Below are 8,784 nucleotides of genomic sequence, written 5' to 3'. Positions count from 1 at the left end.
TCCAGTTCCTGTAAAATACCCATTTATTTGTGATTCTTTGACATTTGTTTTCCCATCTATCCTCTGCCACTATCTGCGAATATTTCTGATTGTACGTATTGAAAAACATAATCATTCCATTTTTCCATACTCCATTTGGCCTTTTCTTTCCATCCCAAAGCAATAACTGCCATTCCAGCTAGAATCATAATCTTGTACAACTCTTGCTTATTACTCTTTACTTTGTTATTTCCCAGTATTCCCGAAAATAACAATGTTCAAATAAACATAGAAGTTAATAGGGATTTGTTATTTTCGGGAATACTGGTTATGCCCCCATCATTACGGTGCAAGGGGAGTTGAGGAGGGGAAATAGGTGCTCAAGGGGTCTGTGTGAGCAGCTGTCACTCATCTGGAATCTAGGAAGTCGCCTTATCCAGAGTCAAACCACACTGGCTGGCAGCAGTACACTGGCTGGCAGCAGTACTCCAGGGTTTCAGGCAGGGAGTCTCTCCCAGCCCTTCCTGGAGTTCTCAAGAATTGAACCCAGGACCTTCTGCTTGTAGGTTCTATCAGACAATGGACCGTGGTAAATGGGAAGGGCCATTTTGTCCTCTTGCTTTTTTGCAGGCTGAAATGCGAGAGAGGAGTCTGCTTCCTTTGAAATGCGAGAGAGGAGTCTGCTTCCTTCCTGCCAACTCTTTTCCTCTCCTTCTAGTGGTACACATTAGGCTAACCTCCTCTAACCTGGCACCCCAGCCTGGCATCAAGGAATGGGTAGCTATTGCTATAGTCACCAGAAGCTTTTGCAGTCTGCCCACGCAGGAGCTAGGGAAGGGGCACAGCATAGTTGCGTGGCGAGTTCCCGCCCCCCCCCCAGTGGAAATAATGACACATGACACCATTATGAAGGTTAATGGGCTAAATAAGGCCACAACTTTATTAGTTGCAGGTGGTGAATGGTTTTGGCTTAGGGATTGGTCCTAACCAACTATATCCGACTTCAGCCCGTCCGCCTGAAGTCTGGGAAGGGTTAACCACCAGTAGGGGGTGTCCTGCTGATGCACATCAACTAGGAACTCCCCCAGGGTCACCGAAAGGGGGCGTGCCTTAGGCCCTCACCTCCCCAGCCTTCAGACGGGGTCATGCCCCCCGGAATCCTTTACCAGACTACCCTTCAATATGTGGGGCAGGTGATGGCGCTTCCTCCCCTCTTCCATCTACAAAACTATACCAATGCCTAACCGCCACTACCCAGAAAGTTGTGACGATTTGCTACGAGGTAGGCGAAAACCAAGTGGCTGGTGCCAATTTGCCAAGTGGAAAAATTCCCATCAGGCCCCTCAATGGCGACCAACCGAGGTCCATAGCAAGGTCAAGGAATGAAAACCTTATAGGGCGGGAGGGTGGGAAAACCAGAGCAGCTGGAGACGGCAAAAGAGGGAGATCCTGCGTTAAATAGGGCAGGCCACGCCCCCAAGCCAGCTGATTGGCTGTCCAGGGGATGACACGGCTGGGGATTAGTGCCAGCTGCCGTGTGCATGGTGGGGGCATGAAGCCCGCAACACCACCACCTTTCGTAGGGCGGAAGTGGCTTTGTAAAACACTTGTCTTGCACGCAGAAGGTCCCAGGATTGATCCTCAACTGAGAAGGTCCCCTGTTTGGATCCCTGGAGAGCCACTGCTTGTGGGATTTCCCCTAAAGGGCACCTGGTTGGCCGCTGGGACAGCAGGATGCAGGACTCGATGGGCCTCCCTCCTTCCCCATCACTTCCCTGATTCTGCCCCAGCTGGCGGATGCCAACAGTGTCTTGAGGACAGTGAGGGAGGAGGCCCTGTGGGGTCTGGTTTCGTGACTTCCATGCGCAGAGTAAAGAGGTGACAATCGGAGATGCTTCCCAGCTGCCTTGGGTGCTGAAGGATGGCTGTGGGAGGTGCTCAGAGCTCTGGGTTTGCCAGCAGAGCAGGTGGGCCTCTGTCAAAAGACAGGGTGTCATCACCAGCTTGATAGGTGCCAAGCAGCCTGTTCGGTGCCCGCCGGCGGCAGCAGCGCCCGGCCTGTGCCAAGCGAGGAGCTTTTGACCTGCACAGTCTGTTCCTTCCGAAGCACATGGACATCGAGAGGCGGCCGTGGCGTGCTTCCTCGGAGGAGATGGCCTGGAAATTCAGCCGCTTGAGCTCCTGCAGTGTGACGGCGGAGCATATGAGCTGTGAGTGGCAGGTCCCTGGTTTGAAGCTCAGCTGTGAGCTGGAGCCGTCCTGATCGAGTTGCATTGTTGATCCTGAGCCGAGCAAAGGGCTGACTTTCAAGGTGCCTTCCGGCTCTTGGGTGGGTTTTTGAATTCATGGAGTAGCACGTGGCAACCCTTTACGATACGATAATCTTTATTGTCTTTGTCCCATACAGAACAACGAAACTGAAAAAAATCTACATCAGACATTCAAAAACCAACAAGCCTGCTATCCCAGCCTGGTTAGCCCCCTAAAAACTCTGATACCCCATAAGTAAATATAATATACTCCCATAGAGACTACCTTGTCGTTGTTGTTTAGTCGTTTAGTCGTGTCCGACTCTTCATGACCCCATGGACCAGAGCACGACTACCTTAGGTAAAGGTAAAGGGACCCCTGACCATTAGGTCCAGTCGGGGACGACTCTGGGGTTGCGACGCTCATCTCGCTTTATTGGCCGAGGGAGCCGGCGTACAGCTTCCAGGTCATGTGGCCAGCAGGACTAAGCCGCTTCTGGCGAACCAGAGCAGCGCACGGAAATGCCCTTTACCTTCCCACTGGAGCGGTACCTATTTATCTACTTGCACTTTGACATGCTTTCAAACTGCTAGGTTGGCAGGAGCAGGGACCAAGCAACGGGAGCTCACCCCGTCGCGGGGATTCGAACCGCCGACCTTCTGATCGGCAAGCCCAAGAGGCTCAGTGGTTTAACCCACAGCGCCACCCAAGACTACCTTACACTGCGTTTAAAACCAAAATTGCATTTGGATAGAAACTGTTTCTCAGGCGGCTAGTCCTGGTCTTTATAACCCTGTACCTTCTTCCAGAAGGCAGAAGCTGAAAGAGATCATTTCTGGGGTGCGCACTATCCTGCGCTATCTCTGCCGCTTTCTTATGGCACCTGGAAGCGTAGATTTGATCCAAGGTGGGAAGAGTGCACCCAGTTATTCTCTCCGCAGTCTTTGCAATCCTGGACAGCATTGTTATTTCCCTGACCATTTCAGCCTCACTGCAAAATTGGCGTAAGAACACCAGCTGACCTTACAGCAGACTTGGAAACATTACTAAGTCGAAATATAAATAAAAAATAAAAAAAATTGTCCAGTAGCACCTTAGAGACCAACTAAGTTTGTTCGTACAAACTCTATATGGGCTCCTGGACACCCCATAAGGGAACAAGGGCAAATGTTTGTTTACAACAGTCTCGCCCTTTTAATGCAAGCTTACTGAAGTGAGTTTCTTTTTAATCCACGTTAAGAATATTGAGTTGGGGTGCTGTACTAGATGACTCTAGGAATCCCTTCCAGCACTACAACTCTATGAAACAGAACACCAGGCTGCTAGATGATGATGATGATGATGATGATGATGATGATAATGATGATGATAATAATAATAATAATAATAATAATAATAATAATAATAATAATAATAATAATAATTTTTATTTATATCCCGCCCACCTCAGCCGAAGCCGGGCTCAGGGCGGCTAACAACAATAAAACAGTACAACAGTACAACAAAACACAACACTCTAAAATCATTCATTATAAAATTAATTCAACTCAAACCAATGGCAACCATTGGGCCAGATCAGGCCAATCCTGCAAGCTGAACATGATCTGGCCACCTGCAACTCTCAGGAGCTGGTATTCAGAGATCCCCAGACCCAAGATCAGCACACACACACACACACACACACCCTGCCCTCTGCCGCATCAGCGGTGAACCTCCAGCCGACCAGAAGGAGCTGGTTCACATGGGTTCATCTTGGAAGCCCAGCAGACATTCTGGGGGAACTTCCATTCCTCCTCACCACTATGAGCTGAATAAAGAGCATGAAATCCACTCTTGACTCTGAGTATATTTCACTTCCCTTAGATGAGCTACTTTCCCAGGTTAATAACCTAAAAACCATAGGTTGTGTGTGTGTGTGTGTGTGTGTGTGTGTGTGTGTGTGTTTGGAGGGATTGTTTCATTAACATGGAAGTTGCTCTCTGTCTTATCTGCGAGGAGCCCAGAAAACTTCCTTTTTCTTTGCTGGAGAATGTAAACCAAGCCAACAAATCAACAGGACTCTGGACAGCCTGCCCCTGAATCTGTCGCAAGCAAAAAGCACTCTGCATATGCACAGCGCACTCATGCTTCTGAGGCTGAGCTCTGTCCCTGAAAGCAAGGTCTGAGTGTGAGAGAGAGATGAATCCAGAGGGTTGTGTGTGTGTGTGTATTTGTGTGTGCATACCAGCTTGCCCTCTAGGGAATTGGGGCCTGGAGAGTTGTGGGTCTCTCCTAGGAGGGTGGCTGTGGTCCTAGGTGGTGGGTGCACTGCAGGCAGCCGGCAGGATTTAAATTTAGTGGCTGAGCCTCTTGGGTTCTGCTGCATCAGCGGTGAACCTCCAGCCGACCAGAAGGAGCTGGTTCACATGGGTTGATCTTGGAAGCCCAGCTGCTGGTTCAGCCTGCAAGGTCTCTCCCCGCTGCATGACCCTGCTGACCACGCGGCCGAGGTGTTGCAACCTCATCCGCCCAGCCCCTTGTCCAGCAGGCAGGTCAAGCAGGAACCAGCGCAGCAATCCTCATGACCAAGCAGGTTTTCCCAGAGTCAAAGGTCTGCGGCTTCTCTTGGGCTTTGTTTTCCTGCAGTCTGGTGCATCCAGCCTTCCGCTCTGAACTCCTTTTGGAGAGATTGTTGCAGGAGAGAAACTAAGCCGAGCAAATGCTGCCTTTCTCCACGGCCGTCCAGGCGCAGGGCTGAGCTGAACTGCCGTCTAAACGGGCGCTTAGCCCCTTGCATGACATCATGACAGCCTCCCAGATCTGGGGTGCAAGGAAAGCCCACCCAAAATGCAGGCATCTGTGCTGATCCAATATATTTCATACGCACATGACTTCGTTGAACTCTGACTTTCCACTGCGGAGGCTTTTCCTGGAAAACACACAGCTTTGAGGAAGAAACAAAGAGTCTCTGGTCTGCTGCAATGCAACCTTTAGCTTGGGATTAGAAAGGCAAACAACCTTGCGGAGACGTGTGACCATTTGAACCGCGAGGGCAGAGCAAGGCAAAGGCCTGCCAGCTCCCCTGGTCTTTCTGATAAATGACATCCGCACTCCTGCCCTGGAAGAGGTCCCAGAGCTGGGCTCCCCCTTACACCACCAATCCCCCATTGCTCTGCATCTATTTGGATCCATCTATTTGGCACCTCTCGCAATTACAGTGGGACCTTGGTTCTCAAACTTAGTCCATTCCAAAACCAAAGCGTTCCAAAACCAAGGCACGCTTTCCCATAGAAAGTAATTCAAAGCGGATTAATCTGTTCCAGACTTTTAAAAACAACCCCTAAAACAGCAATTTCACATGAATTTTACTATCTAACAAGACCATTGATCCATAAAATGAAAGCAATAAAAAATGTGCTGCAGTCACACAATCAATCAGTAGCTGAACATCCGGGATCTAGGAAGGAAGAGAAGCAGCAAAATAGTGGTTTGTCTAGTGATAAGAATTTTAAAGTCTTAGATATATAATAAATGGTCATAAATGTACCAACCAAGCACGTACATAGATCAGCACAGGAAGACCGACCTGAAACCATTTTTGATTCCCAAACTGACCAAATGTTTTCTCTGCAAGGTCAAAGGAAAATGGAAAAGCCTCCCCATTGTCTTTTCCTTCACAAATCCTGCCTTAAGGGCACATTTAAGAGATGAATAGCGTGTGAGCCTGTGAACTGGCTCAGGAACTAAGTATTCCTCATTACAAAAGACTGGCCAGGTTCCCCAGGGTATCCAATCAAGTGAGCATTAACAGATAACCTGTCAGACGAGATAAACAACAACGTACTCAGATTTCTGCTGTAGACCGTCTTTTCTGTGATGTAGGTATGATGTATCTGAGGGGTGGTCTTAGGTTACACCCCGTCTGTGATGTATGGAGGGGTGGTCTTGAGCTCCAGGGCAGGGAATTTAAAATGTCTATATAAGGGCAAGGACACCTTTGTTCTGGGTCCTCCTCCTCCTGCGTGTGAGGGGAGCACCCTGTTGCAACAGTTCAATAAAGATCAGGCTTACGAGCTGCTTTGCTTCTCAATATTCTCTCCTTGCCTCTGTTATTTTCTCCTACCAATAGGGAACCTACAAACAAATGAATGCCGTCGTTTTTCCTGTCTGCCAGGTTATCTGATAATGCCTTTCCTGGTAGTCTGGCCATTCCTTTGAGATGGTGATTTCCCAATTCCCGAGACAATAGGAAGGTTCCCTCACCCCCTCCCTCCTTGCAGAGGAAACATTTGGTCAGTTTGGGAGTCAAAATGGTTTCAGGACGGTCTTCCTGTGATGCTCCAGAGATGTGGTCCACATATCTATGTACGTGCTTGGTTGGTACATTTATGAGCATTTATTATATATATATAAGACCTTAATTTTTTTCATTTGACAACTAAAGCATTTGAATGATCCCTGCACACAGGCCTTGGCTTGACAAGCAGCAGAAATCCTGAGGGAGGGGGAGAGATGCCCCCTTTTCTCTCTGCAACCCCCCCCCCCTTGCAAGCCTAGAAAGAGGCTCCTGCAGTACAGGAGGAATGTCTTGACCAGCTGCTGATATCTGAGCCACCCCAAAGGACATTTTCTCCTTCAAGCCGTCCCTCTGTGTCCCCGCCTGTCTTCCTTCCCTCCTGCTTGTGACCTGCGCATGATCCTGGGAGGGTGGAAAAATGTGCCCTCTCCTGGACTGGGAGCGGGGCACAGAGACCCTTTTGCTGAAGACATGGATAGTAGTAGTAGTAGTAGTAGTAATAATAATAATAATAATAATAATAATAATAATAATAATAACCTTTACCAGGAAAATCAGAGGCTCACTATGTCAGGTTCCTATTGGAAGACTGGACAAACACTAGAACATTAGCAGTGGCAAAGTTTTTATCGGTGGTTGCAGGAACCAATGATCCCTATTTTTAAATCTGAACAAAAGGCTCGTTTAACCTGGAGGTAGGCTGTCTGAATTGTGCATTGCTTTGCAACGATTTGTGGGGTCTCTGGACCGTAATAAAGATTGATGAATGATAATGATGATGATGATAAACCAATGGAGAATCGCAGCGCCTGCTGTGGTTGCAGAAACCGGTAACTCGTCGTTTGTGCTGCGTTAGCACCAAAGTGACCTCCGTGGGGCGCAAACTGGGCAGTGGGTCTGGAGGTCCTGGGCTGCCCAGCTGACAAGGCCCCCCCTCTCAACCTCACTGAGGGGGTCCGAAGGAATGCAAAGCAATACATTTAGCACCAGCTGGGCTGCAGGAGTTGCTGGAAGTAGGCACTCAAGGCACCATCCAACCGCCTTAGGGAGTCCAGATCTGTGTAGGGTTTAATCCTGAGCCTTTTCTTCTCCTGAAGTTGTTCCACAAGGCAGCAGATTTGGGTTTTTCCTTGGGGTTTACTCCTGAAACCCTTTTCACGAATCAATATAGGCACAAAGTAGCAGAGATTTAGCACCAGAGCTTTCCTTCCTCTTATGTACTGAGTTGAATAGGATCCAAAATGCAGCATTCTGATTGGTTCTAGAACAATAGGATCCAGAAAGCAGCAGTCTGATTGGTCCACAGGAGCCACCCAATCCAGCTCCAGGTGGAAATGAATCTGCAACCTGATTGGCCTACAGGAGAATCCCGGAATTAGCCAATCACGTGGGGCCCATTGTGTAAATAATGTATATAAAGCAGACATTCTGGGGGAACCTCCATTCCTCTGCACTACTCTGAGCTGAATAAAGAGCATGAAATCCACTCTTGACTCTGAGTATATTTCACTTCCCTTAGATGAGCTACTTTCCCAGGTTAATAACCTAAAAACCATAGGTTCTGTGTGTGTGTGTGTGTGTGTGTGTGTGTGTGTGTGTGTGTGTGTTTGGAGGGATTATTTCATTAACATGGAAGTGGCTCTCTGTCTTATCTGCGAGGAGCCCAGAAAACTTCCTTTTTCTTTGCTGGAGAATGTAAACCAAGCCAACAAATCAACAGGACTCTGGACAGCCTGCCCCTGAATCTGTCGCAAGCAAAAAGCACTCTGCATATGCACGGCGCATTCATGCTTCTGAGGCTGAGCTCTGTCACTGAAAGCAAGGTCTGAGTGTGAGAGAGAGATGAATCCAGAGGGTTGTGTGTGTGTGTGTATTTGTGTGTGCATACCTGCTTGCCCTCTAGGGAACTGGGGCCTGGAGAGTTGTGGGTCTCTCCTAGGAGGGTGGCTTTGGCCCCAGGGTGGCGGGCGCACTGCAGGCAGCCGGCAGGATTTAAATTTAGTGGCTGAGCCTCTTGGGGGCTGGCCCTGGAGGCAGCTGCTCTGGCAAAGGTCAGGCCAGCCTGTCCGGCTGCCTGGGAGGGAGGGAGGGACGGAGGGGGCGCTTGGCTGGAGGAGGAGAGCTGCCAAAAGGACGCCTGGCTGGGACAGCGAAGGAGCCCAGGAGAGGCTGCTGTCAGGAAGAGAGCGAGCGACGGAGGAGGAGGAAGAGGCAGAAGGTCCGGGGGGGCAGTGCCCAACAGCACCCTCTGCAGCCTGGCACAGGTAAGGCAGGGCAGA

General features: G+C 49.4%; 1 protein-coding gene across 3 annotated transcripts in view; it reads left to right on the top strand.

Annotated features, from left to right (window-relative positions):
• Positions 1 to 8,617: 8,617 nt before the first annotated feature.
• GPT (glutamic--pyruvic transaminase) overlaps positions 8,618 to 8,784 on the top strand; it is a 36,000-nt gene continuing 35,833 nt past the window's right edge. The window contains exon 1 of one of the 3 annotated variants that reach the window (XM_077932666.1): positions 8,618 to 8,769. The gene's annotated coding sequence lies outside the window, so the exon portion shown is untranslated. The remainder of the gene's footprint in view (positions 8,770 to 8,784) is intronic. The other 2 variants (XM_077932663.1, XM_077932665.1) reach the window with 2 other exon arrangements.

This window comes from Podarcis muralis, chromosome 8 (genome assembly GCF_964188315.1).
Source record: "Podarcis muralis chromosome 8, rPodMur119.hap1.1, whole genome shotgun sequence".
NCBI lineage: Eukaryota > Metazoa > Chordata > Lepidosauria > Squamata > Lacertidae > Podarcis > Podarcis muralis.
Note: the sequence above shows the minus strand (reverse complement) of the source record. Positions and strands in the feature narration are given on the sequence as shown.